The sequence below is a fragment of the Haliaeetus albicilla genome, chromosome 9, assembly GCF_947461875.1.
Source record: "Haliaeetus albicilla chromosome 9, bHalAlb1.1, whole genome shotgun sequence".
Classification (NCBI taxonomy): domain Eukaryota; kingdom Metazoa; phylum Chordata; class Aves; order Accipitriformes; family Accipitridae; genus Haliaeetus; species Haliaeetus albicilla.
Window position 1 is genome coordinate 11,774,047 of NC_091491.1, and position 16,957 is coordinate 11,791,003.

The 16,957-nt window shown below is 43.5% G+C and overlaps 1 protein-coding gene across 1 annotated transcript in view; it reads left to right on the forward strand.

The window, feature by feature from the left end:
* The window catches only part of GALNT17 (polypeptide N-acetylgalactosaminyltransferase 17), a 216,548-nt gene that overhangs the window by 139,364 nt on the left and 60,227 nt on the right, over positions 1–16,957 (forward strand). The gene's annotated exons all lie outside the window — the stretch shown is intronic.

The window sequence follows — 16,957 nt, forward strand, 5'->3', positions numbered from 1 at the left end:
AGGAAAAATATAGTGCTGTTTGTGTCACGTGAACAGTCTTAGAGGGGCTGGTGGGACTCTTGTGAGTATCTCAAGAAGACACAGAGCCTGAAAATATTTGACAGGCATTTAGCATCTGCAAATAAAATATGTTCACAAACAGACAAAACCTGCTTTTAAAAGTGAAACACTCTTAGTCATGCTTTTAGAGCTGCCTCAGTGCATCTATGCAGACTTTCGTTGTTACAGAATCCACTGTGATGTCACTTGATTACTATGTACAATATTAGATGTTGCTTAGTGATTCAAGTGTTTACATACAATGAAGTGATTCATAAGCAATGAATTCAATGTTCAGAAGCAACTTGGGATGGCAAAGTCTATGGTGATTCTTCTAGGCATGTTTTAGAGTACAGCACTTGTACGTTAACAAGCTGATATGGAGAGGCTTGAGACTTATAACTGGAAAATTGAATTGACTGTGCTGTTGTAAAAATGAAAAATCATTGTTCGGTTCATATATTTACCAGAGGATATTTGCTTTGCTGGCAAGTCAGAAGAAACTTAAGAAATCTATTGTTGTTGGCTACGGGGAGCAATAATCTCACTTAAACAAGAGAATAGAAATTAAAGGTTTTAGATATGCCACATAGCTGTTCTCCATATGAAGTAATTATTGCAAATCATCATGCAGCTCACTTCTTGGGTCTAGAGAGATCCCGCTCTAAACCAGTCTTCTCTTGTGGCTATCCTTGTTTGTTTGTTTGTGGGATTTTTTAATAATATCATTGTGGAACTAGTCGTCTCACAATTAGTAATTCAATCCATCTGCTAGGTTTTGGGGGGATTTCATGGCTTCTTAGCTGGAAAAACAGGATGGATGTCTCAGGGACAAGTATTGAGCATATGTATGTCCTCTTCTTTTTCACATGCTGAACTTTTTAGAAAGGCTATCTAATAAGTATACTTTTGGAAGAAAAGAATCCCTCTCTTCCCCAAGTGACTTTCCCAAGCTTGCATTTCTAACCCATATGTTTCCTCGTTGTTTGCACACTCATATGCTGTGTGTTCTGGTCAAGGTTTTAAAAATATTCAAGGTTTTAAAAATATTGGTGGTTTTGAGAGCCAAAATACTTAGGAAATCTACTTTGTAAGACTATGTCGAAACTAGATTTTCGAAGATTCTTGAGCTCCAAAAATCCGTCTCTGTGCAAGTGTCTTATTTAGCAGCAAAGAGCTCATGGGACATCAGTCCCGTACGTTGGCTGTTGTGTATGCAGGTCAGGTAGCTGAGAGGACACGGAGAGCGGTCCTGGAGATGGTGTGTTATAAATAGTTTATCTAAGGCTAGTCACTGGATGTGTAAGGAAACAGAGTTGTTATGGATTCAAGCAGATGTCAGGTCTCAGATGGATATATCTGTTTCTAATAGTCCTGATGTACAAGGGTTGCCAGCCCTTCCTCACATGCTTGCAATCTGCCATGGCTGGGGTCTGCAGCAGCCATATCACATTGCCGGTAATGTAGGACTCTTTGTTAATAAAATGGGATCAACTCGAACAGAAAATTATTAAGCTTTTTGTGAGTGTTTTGCTGCTTTGCCTGATAAGTGGCTGGTTGTAGTTGGAAAAGTGATTGGGTGGTTCCTTGTTTGTTTCAGTGACTCTTGGATGAAAATAAGTACAGAAAGTACTTCTTTTCCTTTTGATACTGGCGCAAATTCCATCATCTTCCTGAGAATCCTGTGGCATTTTTTAAACTTTATATTCTTGTATTACCAAAAATGCTCAAAGAACAAAAATGAGATAATAGACTCACTGGGGCTTCGAGAAGGACATGGAAAAATTACAAGGTTCCATGCAAAAGCACAAGCTATGTTGTGGTAAAATTAAATGCAAGTAATCTGAATAACAAAATGAAATAAGTAATTGAGAGGGTTGGGCCATCCTAACCTAGATGGGCCAAGGCTATGTATTGTACAAGAGTCTTGTTTTATTAATATGCTTCAAATACTCTAAAATAAGCTGTACTGTATCTATGTGTGGTGAAATACACAGGCCATATGTTTCTTTCAGTTGCTGAATTCAGTTTAGCTAAATGAGAAAGTTCCTGCGTGAGCCACTTAAAAGAACTGTTACTCACATTCACAGAAGTGGCTCCGGTCTCGCTGCTCTCCTGTACGTGCTGGGAAGCATCCCCGGATTGCTCAGATAATAATAATAAAGCCATTAAGCATGTTGCTGCCCCAGGCAAATTTCTGTTCTGCTTGCGGGGGTAGCTTTGGCCCTGACAAGGGGAACATGCTGTTCTCTATATTATTGTATTTTCTTTTATCATGCTGGAGTGTCTCTGGAAGGTTGTGCTTATTCACTCCTCTTGTCCCTGATGTCCACTACTTCACTTCCCGAGGCAGAATTGAGTCTAATTCCCCTTTTCTTGGCAGAGAGCGGAGAAGTGTTTGCTAAGCAAGGCAGTTTAGGCTAATATTTCAACTGAGAGGTTTTCACCACGCTTTTTTTTCTCCTCCCCTGCCCAAAGTGTGCCTTGCAATCAAATTATAATAGCACTAGGTCTTTCTTACTGTGTTGACAGCCAGAAGGACCAAACATTGATCTGTTCCTGTGTTAAAAACTGCGCCCAGCAGACTGTTTATGGAAATACCATCCTCGCGACCGGCTGGTGACCAGGTGACACGGGTGAAGCTGCTGGAGCCGGGGCATGTAGAGACATCTCGTACCTGGTCTTGGTCTTGCTGTAGGAATAGGGAGAGCAAATCTCACTCCAAGCTCCCACTGCCCGTCCAGGGGAGCGTGCAGGTGCTGTGGACCATAGCCTGGCCCGTTCCCCAGGCCCAGCTCCTGCTGTTGGTCCCAGAAAGAATAACTTGCTCTCGCTGAACAAGCTTTGAGCCAACTCTTTTAACCCTTTGCTGTAGTGAGCAAGTTTCTGCTCTGATTTTATAAACCTGGTGTCCAATTTCCGCAGCTTGAAACTGTTGACATTGGTCTGGGTCCCCACCAGCTCCACACGTGAATTTTGGCATAGAGGCTTCTCTGACCGTCTCTGCTCCTTCTGCTGAAAATTTTTAAAATATTTAAAATATTTTAAAACTGTTTGTGGACCTGGCTTTTAGTGACTGTGTGACTAAGTGGGAAGACCGCTTTTGCTGCGTCTCGCTTTTTCTCTGCAGGGAAGGTTTCAGGGGTTTTCATGGTTAGTCACAGACATTCACTAAAGATGCTCCATAAAATTGCGCGTGTCTATTTGAATAAAGATGCAAAAGTCTATTGCATGACTGTTGCCATGATTTCAAAGTCTGGGATGGGTTACAAGGTTGTTTTCAGAGTATTTTGTGCTTCTGTCATGCGTTGCTAATTAAACTTACTTGAGTTGTCTTTTAGAGATTAATTTAATCAATAAGGATATTATTACTACTTTGATGGTATCATTTGTACAAATTGTCACTTGAAGAAAGCAATTAACTGAGAATGCTTATTAGCTGATCCATCCCACACCTTATTTGTGTAGTAAGAATCGATTATTGAATTCATTAAGAAAAGCACAATTCAGAGATCCCTTTGAGGTTTAATGACTGACTCAAGCTACTTTTTACTGTGTATGTTAAATTGTCTGAAGTTTGGGTTGGATCTTTTTAAACTCTTCCCAGAGGAAAAGCACAGCATGGCCTCTTAATGTCCCAATTTTTTTTCCCCAAATTTGTCATATAGATTCAACAGGCCAGATTTCTGGTGCAGCCAAGCCAGCAGTTGCGTGCATGGAGCAGGCAGAGTTGCATCCATGTGCATAGCTGTAAGGGCTGGGAATATGGAGCTTTGAAAATCAAATGGGTACAACGAGAGCACTGAGCATATTGTTGCTAGTGGTGATTTCTTTAAAAATCAGACTCTCATCCTGCAGCTGCTTAGGCACAAAAGTAACCTCATTGCACTGGCAGTGACATTGATCCTCTCCCAGAGGGTACCATGCCTGTGTACCCTTCAGTCTTTCAGAAACCCTTAAAATAGATTAAATAGCATTTTAATGGTACAAATCTCTTGTGTGCATTTCATCCATGAAGGAGCCCATTTTGTTTATATGAGTACGATTATTCATATGCTGAAATGCTGAGAGGGTCAGGCAAAAAAAAAGGAAAGCCATCAAATAGGTATATTTAAATTCTACAAGGGAGATTGACTATTTTTGCATTCAGGAAATCAAATCCTCCACTTCCTGCATGCATTTTTCCATAAATTTATGGCTGTATCTTTTTGTTAAGAAGAAAACAGTGAAGGCATTTAGAGCAAGCAGTTCTTTTGGCATCCGTGGCTTTGTTGGGTCTGAGGTGAAGGACAGGCAGCCTGTATCCAGCCCTATGGGAGGCAGAAAATCCCCCCATGGGGTACTGGGTGGGAGCAGAGGAAGGATGTCAGGGCAAGGCTATGAGTCATGAGAAAGATGTTTTCTTTTTTTTTTTTTTCCTATCTTTTTGTAGCAAAAATACACTAGCATAGGCTTGATTTCCCAGCCCAGCTGGGAACACAGACTCTGATGTGGATACCCTGTGTCTTTATATGACATTGTGCATGTCTCTAAAATGGAGAGCAATAGGTGTGAGTGTAATGGGAAGCACATAAATACCATTGCTGGACGGATACTTGGCTAGGTTTCTACTTGCCTGAACCTAATATCCAAATAGTTAGTGCCTGTCATCAAAATAAAAATATCCCTGGTTAGGGTGGAATTTATTTTTATAGTGTCAAGCAAACGCACAGACATCTAATATCAGGTGTCACGTTTTGACTCTGTGATGTGTGCTACTGCTGTCATTCGAAATGTTGTTTTGCCGGGGCTTTTTGTTTGATCATCTTCAAATGTCTCTCTCTCAGTTCTTCTGATTAATACATTAAAGCCTGAGTGCAGGCAGAGATAGCTGACAGTAGGCAGTACCTGAAATCCCTTTTTAACCACCCTGTCCATCAGTGCCTGGGCGTGAATTCCAGCATTCCTCCAGCGACTGTCACATCTGCTGGCTTCACCAGCCTCTCTGCAATGCGCGCGCCGAGGCTTGCAGGATGTGGCGCGTGGTGAGATCCAGGAGATCTGCGATGATGCGTTGTTACGTTTTTTTATCACTTTGAAAATTAGGAAGCTGAAAAGCATGTAATTTATTCATAAGGCTTTATTAGGCTTGTGAGGGTTCACTGAGACACAGTAGTTAGGGCTGAATCAAGTTTCTCATGATGTGGAGGGGTTTTTTTCCCCATCTGCACCTAGCTTTGCTGAGACTGAATTAGTCATGAAATTACACATGCGGCAGCAAAGGGCTTTTTTGGGAGGTGTGGGAACAAATGTGCCTGAACTTCTGAGGGAAGGACTTTGAGGAGCACAGATAGGGTTTGCTGCGTGATGCCTCCCAAGCTTTATTTTGTGGTTGGTTGCAGGGAAGTGTTGGCGCATCTGGTTGCAAGGAAGGACAGAACGCGCCTTTGACTGCGTGAAGGCTTTGGTGTAGAATTACCAGATACCAGTTGGTTATCTGGGGAGTACATACTGTTCAAACATCCACTCTTCTGACATTTCTGAGAATTTATACTGAGGAACTGCAATCTTCACAACGTTGGTCAGATGCAGATGATGCAGAAGTCAGTGCCAGTGATGGGAGGTGCTCGAGTGGGGCTGTTGGCAGGAGGGGAAGGGGGTGAAACTCTGGGCTCATCTATCAGGGAAAGAAATTCTGGAGTTAGAGCAAGAACCAATTTGAAAAGTTGGGGGCTAAACTGTGGCAAAAGCAATGGGAGAACCACTAAAGCCTGGGGAAGTTTTATTTAACAGACATAGGAGTTACAGTTGGCCCAGCCCAATCTGCAGGACAATGCTGTGTGGGGATGGATCACATCTCCCTCCTCTATCTTCAGGCACAAAAAGCCTCCCTGTAGCCTGGAGCAGCCATAGCAACAGTTGGTTTGATGCAGGCTATCACAGACCTGCCTATGGCTTACCAAGACCCTAGAGACTCCAGCAGTTTAGGAAACATTTTAAAAGAAAACCAAAAATAAACAAAACCACCACCCCCACACAACCCAAACCTGCCAACAATATAAACTCAAGACCAGCTTTTAAAAAGTATATTATCAGTCAGGCACCAAAATCCACTTAGAAATTGGGGCTTATGGCTCTTTCCAAATAAAAATCAAGTTAACTTGGAAGAAATTAAGAGGCAGAGTAGGACTGACCTTGGAAAAGGTCTTAGAAATATAGCTTTAGAAACAGTGATGCACCAGTAATACATTACCTTTGTGTACAGCCACAGTCTGTTTATTTGTACTGGTATCCCTGTTAGAGAAGTTGATTTTGCTCTTCAGAGTGATTGTTGTGTGGTTGGAAGAAATATTTCCACCACTGAACAATATCCAATCACTGCCTGCATTTATTTTAAGAGCAGGAATCAGTGCAAGTATGAATTCAGATCCTATGTTTGGCATTTTAGTTGTCAGCTCAGTATTTACAGTAGGTGCTTGAAGATGCTTTATAAGAAGCTCCAGTGTAGTTTTCCAAACTGGTAAAATGCTTTTCATCACAACCACCTCCATGGAAATGGAGCCGTATTTTGATTATTTCTAAACAGGCTATAACCTCTGCGCTGGGAGCCGGAGAGCAGCTCTGTTCTTACTGCTGCAGTGCTTGGGCGGTTTATAGCTATCCCTCCTCAGGAAAGGAAATTGCAGGCAGGCAGCCGCAGAGCTCCTGTCTCTCTTTCCTCATGATAGAAAATGATTTGTCATCCTTGCCTGTTATCTGCTGACAGATGGGGACAGGTAGGGGGGGAAGGGACCACAATTTTCACCCCAGTTGATTCTAGTGTTTTTACTGACAAGTTGATTTTTATGCCGGGAAGACCCTGATTGTCTTTGCTGGGAAACATGATAACTTTTCCCATGCAATAGGCCATGTGTTGCAGTTGAGATTCACTGGTGGATGAAGAAATCCATTTTAGGATGCAGCCATGCCTTTGGTTGAAACTCTGGCAGGTGTCAGCTTTTTACTGATTTTTTTCACAGGCTCGGTGGCTCTGGCAAGTGGTGGTTAGGGATCTGCCAGACGTTGGTTTAACACGCTGGACCATAGTTGGAGTCCACCCTGGTCACCCTGGGCTGGGGCGGAGGAATCCAGGTGGTGGAGAGCAGCCACAGTGTCTCCATAGCTAAAGGGGCTGTGGAGAGCAAGGGCAAGTGGCCATGCAGGTTTGTAGAGACTTAGCAAATTTTGGTTTATTTATGCTTTTCACCAATGGATTTCAGAAAATGGAGCCTAAATCCTGAGGGATGTTCTGCAGCGCTCATCTTTGGTCTAACTCTGCTTTTCCTACTGAACAATGCCGTTCCCATATTGCTCTTTCCACTGAATGTTGTGGAAATTTGAATTTGAATTTCCACTGCTATAGGATTTGGACCATACTGACATTGTCCAGTGAGGTTGCTCCAGGGCCTCCTCAAGCACTGGTGCTCATACCCCTGCCCATGTCCCAGCTGTGGACATCAGACATCTCCAGTATGCCCAAGAGAGACTGATATTTTTTTTTTTTTTTCCTGTCACACACTGTGTTTCTTGGGCATGACACCCATTCCACAAGCCCTTTAACTTCTCCTGGGCTTCCAGCTCTCCATTCTCTGTGGAGAATGGTGTGGCAAAGGAGGCACCCTGAGTGTCTGCATTTTCACCCTTTCCTGCATGTTGCTCAGGCGTGCATCTGTTCCTGGCCATGTTGCCTCAATATTTTATGTGGAACCCCGCTAGTTGTGGGGTTGGGGCAGGGGTTCAGGGTGCCTCACCATCCACGTTTTGTATTATGGCTGTTGCGATAAAACACGGCAGATACGTAGCACTTGCTGCCAGTGCATGGTCTGCTCTGACATTTGCGCCATTCTGGGCTCTGGTGAAGATGTTTGCCAAGACAGATTTCGATTATCTGGCAGTCCTGGCTGTGATGCTCAGGCAATGGTTTGTCTTCCTCTCCAACCCCAGAGATACCTGCAGTGCCACCCTATGCATCTCATCCAGCCAGCCCTTGCTGTTGTGGGGAAGACTCAAGAGACTTTCCTGTAGCAGGAGATATTTCTTGGCTGGCTGGGCAGAGGTGTCACAGCACACCAAAATATGGGATCCAGGTTGCATCTTTGGGGTACATCAGCAGGCATTTTAAGAACTGTGTGGACCAGAGGTTTGTTGTGCTGATGTTCACCGTAGGCTGGTGTGTCAGGGAGGCGAAGGAGTTGGCGTGGGTGATGCCAGCACAGCCATGCTGTGGCTCTCACCCTCCATGTTCTTGCAGGGAAATAAATTGCTTAAGTCCTCTTAAACAGCAGTGATGGGCATGAGCAGCCGAAGGATTCCCATATCATTTCAACTGACATGTTCCCCTCTGTACTGCAAGGCACATTGATTGCTTATTAGCCCTCTGGGCTCTGCTGAATGGAAGCAGCCCTGGGACATCCCTCCCTGTCCCCTGTTGCCTGGGCCGTGGTCACATTTCCAGCACTGAGCACTCGTTAATGTGGGGGTGATGCATGAGCCAGAGCGGTCCCAGCTCTCTGAGTGCCTGGCAGCTGCAATTCAGGCAGGAATTGCTGAGATGTAGCAAAGTTAGGCCCCCTGAAAGCTGGTTTAATAGCATCACTCCCTGGAGGACAACTGTCCTTTAAAGTATTTCTGGGTGTCTGAAACAATAACTCTTTGAAATCTGCTTTCTCCTTTCATTCTTCACTATACAAGGTGAGCAGCAGCACATTTACTCTGTGTGTGTGCCTACAATGTCTGGGATATAAATTACCCTATAAAACAAAAAACAGGCTTGTGTCTTCCTAAAAACCAACTCCAAGCCAAACTGAACTTCATCTTCTTACAAAGAGCACGCTTGGGAAATGCCAAGAGAAAATTTGACGTGAAATTACGCCCCAATAAATGAGGCTCATAATAAGATGAGGAATGAGGGTTTTTTCATCCCATTATATTCATAAAGCTTTCAGAAGGCTCCCTGTTCATCATGACTGCAAAGGCAAGGTTAATTTTTTGTCTTTTCATGTGTCCTTTCTTATGAGAAGAGTAACTTGTGATGCATTTGTTGGGGCTGTGGGCATCAGATCTCTTCCCTACCTCATGCAGAGCCACTAAGTTGATTTTATCACTCTTGCTGGCCTCCGGTGACTCAGGCAGGGCAGCAGCCTCAGACCTGGGAGTGGTCCTGTATCGTAATCACTGAGCGTTGGGTTTTTTTAAGGATAAGACTCTTTCTTCATTGACTACAGAATTCTCCTAGGCTTGAGGATTGTTCCTGGTGAAAATGTAATCAATGCTGTTACCCTCCAGTGATTTTCAACCAAAACCCTTGTAGTTAGAAATTCCCAACCAGCTTTTAGTGTGTTCAGTGTCTCTGTAAGGCTTTGCAGTCATCCCCTCTCAAGGACTTTCAGGTCAAACCTGTTCATTTTTACAAATGAAAACACTATTTTCCAAGAGCCCCTGCTGCAATCACAGCCTCGGCTCTGAGAACTGTTCAAGCCATATTTCTTCTTCATCTGAACTCCTCACCGATAGGAACACAGTTAAAAGGCATATGACAGCCTGATGGTGATGGCAAGAAACAGAGACTGACTGCATTTCCCTGCATGTCCTTCCTGGCTCTGCCGAGTCAGCAGAAAATCATAGTAGCAATAAAAGTATACCAAATATTGTCCCAGGCTTGTAGCAAGGCCAGCTTCACTCCCAAATTAAGACAGGCCTTTCTACCGTGCCTCCTGCACATGCCCTTCAAGCATCCCAGTTTTGCTGGAGGACCCTGCATCTCCTCCTGGACTCCTTGGACATCCGAATCCTTTTGAGACCGGTATCCTACTCTTTGGGATTGCTATATAGCAGTTCCTTTTATTTCAGCATATGGCCGGGTTTGATAGATTGTGCCATGTTAGAGTCACCCGTTCCTCCAAGAAATTCTGTCCAGTGTGTTTGTATGCCAGTCACCTGCCTCCTGACCTTTTGCTTTTCGATGTTACTGGGCATGATTCACTGTTATGCTGTCACAAGCTCCAGCATGCAGTGAGTACAAAGCAGATGTAAAACACTTAATAAGGATATTAGCACTTGGTACACAACCATGCCTGGCTCTGAAGCTTTGCAGAAGGCACTGGAAGATCTCTGCCTCTGGCAGATTGTGTGGTGTCCAGCCTGTGGCTTACTTTGATCTAAATAAATCCTATGTACTTGAGCTCACTTTGCTTGGTTTACCATATTCAGTTAGCTTTTGTATATGTGAAGCTTGATTGGGGTAGGAATTGCATCATCTCATGTGTTTAGAATAGGTGTTGGCATCTTTGGACTCTACCAGGAGTAATGGCAGTGATAAGTAGTATCGCCTTCTTCAGTCTTCTCTAATTAGTTGGCTCACTTCTTTCACAGCTTTTTCAGTACCAGCAGACTTGAGTGACTGCTTCAGTGGGACAAGGAGGAGAAAATTCCCAGCAAAATTCAGTGGGAACTAATCATTTATATCTTTCAGCCATCCTGGAAAATCTCTTTCCTTTTGTGACTAGCAAGAGCCTGGTGCTGAATGTGTGTCCCTTGATGTGATATCACTTGAGACTTGCCCTGTGCATCATTGAGAATAACAGTGGAAATAACTAGACATGATTTATGTTTCTGAGTGCATTTATCCTGCAGTCTAGTGTGTCCTTGTGATACTCGATGGAGACTGCAGAGGTGGTGCTCTGTGGGACTCATTTTGAACAGCATTCGCAGTCGGAGCTCCTTGTAACGTGAGTACTATCACAGCAGCGAACTTTCTGGCTTCCCTGTGGTGCATTTAGTATTCGTAACAGGACTATTGCCTCATAGATGATCTAATCGTGATGCACTGCTGTCATAATGCCTAAAAGGTAGTTAACCCCAGTAACACAGTTTTCATTCATCTCCTTGACTTCAGGGTTTGCTCAGGAGTCCTGTGGCAAGGGAAAATATTGGAGCTTGACCTCTACACCATGAGCTGCCTCCTCGGCGGCCTCCTCATGCTGGTATTAAGCTGCCAGCCAAATCCCTTCCTCAAATTCTGTAAGAGTTCACATGGTTGACCAAAACTTCCTTGGCTTTGCCTAAAAACTCGGCCACTAAGGTATTAGATACCATGGAACTAAATTATATATTAGAGTTTTTTCTGCACTCAGGATTTTAGCAATATTTTCAGCATGCTGTCTCTCCCTGAACTGGTTAGAAGCAGCTGGTACAGGAAGCTGGTGAGGCAGATCAGAGAATAAAATGAAATTCCATCTTTGACTACCCAGGCCGTGATCCAGCAGAGCACTTAACTTTCAACCACCTGGGCAGTCCTCGTAATCTCTGTGGCACTACTGCGCCTGCTTAAATGTAAGAGCTTCTTAAGTGCGTTTCTGGATTGAGGCCTCTAGAACTGAACTTGAACCATAAGGGTTAATATTTTCAAAACAAAATTTTTCGCTCAAAGAAGGTGTTGTTTCTCATCCTTTCCCTCCTTGCCCCCTCCAAACAGTTCTTCCATTTTATGAGCTAATTAACTCATCTAGCTTTAAAATACAAGTGCATCCTTCTTGGATTTTGTCATGTGTCACCACCTTCTAGAGAGTTATTATGTCTTATTTGCACAGAAAATACTGGGAGAATACACCAGGAAGTAAGCTAACCTGTTCATTGAATAAATTTATACCTAAAATGTCAATAACAAACCCATTATTTCGTATTCATCTAGAGACACAAAATATGTATTAATTAACCAAAGTACTGCTAGTGGGCATATGCAAATGAAGTGGCATCAATCAAGCCAAGATCACCCTTTTTTGTGTGTTTTTACTTTATTAAGAAATACTGCTTTGTGTTGACTGCACTTCCTTAATATCAGATCTGTGCCTTGAAGCTCAGTGCTAGGACCGAAAAGAGAATCAGAATTTCCTAGCACTGCAGAAACTGCCGCAAATAATGCAGCTTATAATGAAGAATTCATATGTAATCCCATAGAGGAGATAACTGTCTAGATCTGCCTCAGGCACAAAGAACTCAAGCTTATTTTTGTAGAAGGTACTTCATTCTGTCAAAGCCACAGAGTTAAAATGAGAGAGACAATTAGATATAAATTCACATTTGGACTAAATATATCTAACTTAATATGTAAAATATGAGTTTTAAGTCTGTAGCTCTGCTTTTCCAAGACACAAGGCGATAGCAACACCCAAAGCAATAGATAAAGGATTTTCCATGTTGGCCTGCAAAGTGCTCACTTCAGGCGGAAGATGGTCCTCGGTGTTGTCACCCTGCCCCACGCCCTGGGGTGCCAGCCACCAGGACAGGAGGTGGAACAGCACTTCCCAAGTGCCTCTCTCCTGGGCAGAGGCACTGAGAATACTCCTTGATACGCCAGCTCTTAAATGCTTCAAGTCTTTGCCCAACATTTTGCATGTCCGCGTCCTGCAGGTCTCCCACACCATAGGAGGTGGGTACCTCTCTCCAGGAGAGGGTAGGGTAATAAATAGTCTCACTGCTGACCCGTTCAGCTCAGCTTCCAGTACCTCTTTTATCTTGTTTGTTGCTTTGGCATCATTCGAGTATTGATTGTGCTAAGGGCATATCAGTGTTTTTATAATTGCTTCTGAGGATGCATTTTGTTTGCTTTCCAAATAACAGATCTAAACTGGATATTAAATGATGAGCCGGGACTGTGGGGAGGTGCTGTAACCTTTAATGTTTAAGAAGAGCTAGCATTAACAAGAGCTAGCTGGCAAAGACGTTGTGAGTGGTAATAAAACTCCTTACTGTATGGTCTTTTCCATCCAGAGATGTCGAGCCACCCACCAAAGACAGGCAACTGTTGATATTCTCCTTTTGCTTATGGGGTCCTGTAGCACAGATGTGTCTGTGTTAACCCCACGCACTCCGTGTGCCTCTTTGCCTGCCTGTTTTGTCGCTGGAGCTCTGGATGGAGAGAATCGGTCCAAATCCCCATCTTGAAACATCCCTCTGTGATTTTCCTTGAGTCACCTGTGCTGGCAGGACACAACCCACTCTTCCCAGTCCCCTCCAAGCAGCGGTGAACTCCAGGAGAGTAAATCTAAAACCACACCTGAGGCTCAGCTGTTGCCCCTCTGCTTGGTCTGATTTGGTTGGCTTTGCAGCTGTAGAGCTACAAGCAAATGCAAGGAGAGTTTGCATCCAGAAGTAAAATGTTTCCTGTCTCCTTCCTGGGGTTTTAGGTTTAAAACCATATAAATGTACAGAATTACATCTGTTTTCTATTCAAAATTTTAACTTTGGCCATTTGTACTTGAAACTCAGTGTGGGTCTGCAAAGCTCTCATGTTCCATGTTGGATTTTTCCAGGATCAGGAGCCTGGGCTTTGGCTGTGAACATTAAGAAAAACATTCCTATAGCTTTGGTTTCTGCTCAGCCAGCTCCAGATCCTGTAACATCTCACCATCCTGGTGAACTTGGATTTTGGCAAGCTTCGCTTTCTCCTTATCTGTGCTTGCTCCAATGGCATCTCTAGTGGGTGCTCAGAGGTGGTGAGTCACAGGAGATAACAGGTGCTGCCTGCCCCAGGCATTCCTCTCTCGCCTGCTTTAATGGCCAGCACAGATGTTTCCATTCAACACAATTTGAAAAACCCAGGGCTGGAAAAAAAATGCAGTTTTCTGATCTTCCAGCCAGCTCTTGCACTGAGCGAGCTATCCTGACAGCCCCCAAACCCTTTTGTTCCCACCAAGGACTCCTTGCAGCCCTACCCAAAGCCACAAGCAAGGGGCAGTGTGTGGCTGTGGGACCTGGAAACCAGCAGATTTTGCCAGAGCACCCAAAAGGGTGACCAGCCACATTGTCCATCCCAACCCCCTTCACAGCTCTTGCTACCTACATTGTCAAAGGGTTGCAACCACATTTCTAGTCCAAGCTCATTACAGCCACCAAGTCCCCAGTAGTTTTCCTGTGTTTCTGCTGCCCAGCATTGGAGCTGTGGATGTGCCATGGTGATAGGTCACCGGCTCTGCTTGCTGCCCAGCCTTGCTCCTCACCTGCACATTCATCCCACAGCATCCTGTCAGAGCAGCGGCATCGCTTCCCCACTGCTTTACTTTGATAACAAGCATGTATAGTCTCTTACTGCCTGTATCTGCTTTACTTGGACTTGACCTCTTGGCCAAGGGTTTGCTGAACACCCATGTCTCCTTGCAGGTTCCCTTGCAATGGCATCTGCATGTGTTTCTAAGGCCATGGAGCAAAAGCTTCAAAATATAGAAGGCTTAAAAATTAATAAGAAAACAAACCTGTTTGATCACTGCCTCAGAGGTCTCAGTTACTCAGATTTGTACGAGCTGCAGGAACAGCCTACAGACCTTTTTAAGCAGGGCACCTTAATAGTAATTTTTGCTGACAGTCAGAAATCAGCCAAGTGAACCATTTTAAAAGCCTTTCAAAACTGTTCATTTACATCATCTGCTGCTTTTGTCAAATACACAAAAGTGTCTTGTCATGTCTTTTGTCTCTTTTTTACAAGAGTTATGTTGTCTATTTAGATTATATTACAGGAGCGAACAGTTGTTCAGGGATTATAATTTGTATGATACAAGGAGAACATTCGAGAACAGTAACAGGATGGTTACCTCAGCTGAAACTGCCATTAATTTTTTTTTTTTTTTCCTAATGTGTAAGCCTAACAGCAGCTGAAGCTGCATCCAGTGTTGACTGTGGTCCCTAGTGCAAGGAGGAGCTCATGGAGGAAGATTTCTGGTGAGCAAAGTGTGTTTTTTGGTTTACCCAAGTGAGGTGAGGGACCAGAGCGGGGTATGGGTTTAGCATATTTTGAAGTCTCTTTGTGGAGGACGTTCTGCTGTTCTGGTGTGTGGTTGGTTTAATGATGTGGAGTTGTATCCCTGCGATGACTGGGGGGGACAGGAGCCGCATGCCCTGGAGGAAGGTGAGGAGTGTCTTGCTGTGAACTGTGTGGGCAAGACCCCACTCCCTTGAGAGGGAAATGCTTTTGACAAAAATGTGTATCGATGGGGCAGAAGATGGAGCAGGTGTGCCTGTCTCATTTGTGTCTTCCATGCCTCCAAAAGCTGCTGTTCTTGGTAGAGACTTCCACATCAGGGCAGGGAACCTGGCTGTGTATTCTGCTTCATTTTCAGCTGGAAAGTGCCTCTTGTTTCTAAAATCTCTGTTGTCGTCTTTAAGAACATTTACAATAACCATATTTTCAGTTTTTGTGAGGGACACTTAGACACAGAATCACTCCTCTCCTCCCCTCTTCCCAGCACCTTTCTGGACACTAAAATTGAGAACTATCTACCCCAAAACTGAGCATGCCAGGGAAGCATGTGCCTGGGCTGCTTTGATTTCATTTGGTCTGAGGGAACACCTCGTTCATGGTGTAGCAGTCTGTTTAATGGATTTGCTTGGCTCTTTCTGTGACATGTATAAAGGGAAAAATGTGTTTATTGGTATCAAATTTAGAAGACCTGTAATGTTTAAGAGGCAGGTATGTTCAGTGCTTTTGAAAATGTGATATGAAATGGGAAATTGTCACTTTTGCTATCTTTGCAGAAGTTCTCTCAGCTTTACTGACCAGGCTTCTGCGATGCGGTTATAATCTAAGTCCTAAAAAACTGAATGCATAATAAAATGCCTGTGGCATGTCATCATTTTCAGTTATATTACTGTAACTGGTATATATATCTAAAGGCAATCATCGCTGAAGAGGACGGAGGAAAATACAGAGAGTGCTTTAAATTTCTTTAGACATTGAAACATCTGAGGGAGGAACTGTAATGGTAATATACAATAAACCTCTTTTTTTATCTTCTCATAAAATTGTATCTCTCTTCCCTTTTCTCCTAAAGTTGATTGGACTTCCAGTATGCAGGTTTCAGAAATAAATCGATGATTAACTGAACAACAGGTATTCATAAAACTCCTTGTTTTATAGCAACATTTGAAGTAGTGCACAGTACATGCTCTTCAAGCAGATATACACACCTTAGGTACATTATTTGAACTGTAGATAAATGGATAGTTTTATCTGGTAGAGCTTGTGTTCAGTTGGTGCTTATCTTGCTGGTGTAAATTCATGTAGGTTTATGGAGGGAAAAGAGCAATATTTTTTTATAGCTGCAGGAGACCTGGCCCGAGGCTGAAGATCTCTGGGCATTGCACTGAGGGAATGATACTCTTCTGCTGACTTTTTCTGGCTTAAGAGTACATCTCAAGAAGTGCAAATGACATTTTTTTCCTGGATTTCCATATTTCAATTCCAGTTAAGAGTAAGTCCTGGGGCATTTTGGGACTGGCTGTTTTCATTACTGGAAAGCATCACTGTAAAGGAAAAAGGAGAACTTTATTCTAAATGAGCAGCTTGTAGTAGATTATTCTCATTGAAAGCATTTAACTCTTGGCAAATGTGTATCATGTAAATAGAATAGACTGTAAAGAATATCTGATCATGTCGACTGAAGAGCATGAAAAGGCCATTGTACAAATGCTCTTGATAATCACCTGGAAGGGTATATGGCTCTCAGGAGTAAACAGACGTGCAGGTTTCTCTGTTAGCATTGCTTCAGAGGCGTTCGATACTTTAGAAGTATTGTTATGGTTGACCCACATTTGATGTAGGGTCGTACAAGCCCCACTGATTTCTCTGCCAATGTCCATCCTTTGCTTTATGAAACTCTGTCCTCTGCATGGGGAGCTGGGGATTTGTGTTACAGCGGCTTGTCCTGGGCAGCTTCTGAAAACATCATCTCTGTGTCAGCATGTTGTGGTTTAACCCCAGCTGGCAACTAAGGACCACACAGCTGCTCATTCACTCCCCCTGCCCCGGTGGGATGGGGGAGAGAATCGGAAGGGTAAAAGTGAGAAAACTCGTGGCTTGAGCTAAAGACAGTTTAATAGGTAAAGCAAAAGCCGCATGCAAGCAAAGCAA